Raw genomic sequence first — 217 nt, 5'->3', positions numbered from 1 at the left:
AAACAAAGCTTGGGCTCCAGAATTATAGTCCAACATTCAAAACATTATGCCAAGCTGGTGCTCCAAAATGCAAACATATCCCATGCATTCCTCCAACAAACCAACAGCAGTTGCAAATGGTCACGCAGTGGTACTAACTCTTCAGTCCTATCTAATACCCCACCCAGGGCAGATAAAACCTAATCCACATCCCCAATGAACACAAGAAAGAGTGAGG

The sequence above is a fragment of the Sceloporus occidentalis genome, unplaced genomic scaffold (genome assembly GCF_023333645.1).
Source record: "Sceloporus occidentalis isolate IW3139 unplaced genomic scaffold, rSceOcc1.0.p SCAF_13, whole genome shotgun sequence".
Taxonomy (NCBI): domain Eukaryota; kingdom Metazoa; phylum Chordata; class Lepidosauria; order Squamata; family Phrynosomatidae; genus Sceloporus; species Sceloporus occidentalis.
This window is presented reverse-complemented; position numbering follows the sequence as displayed.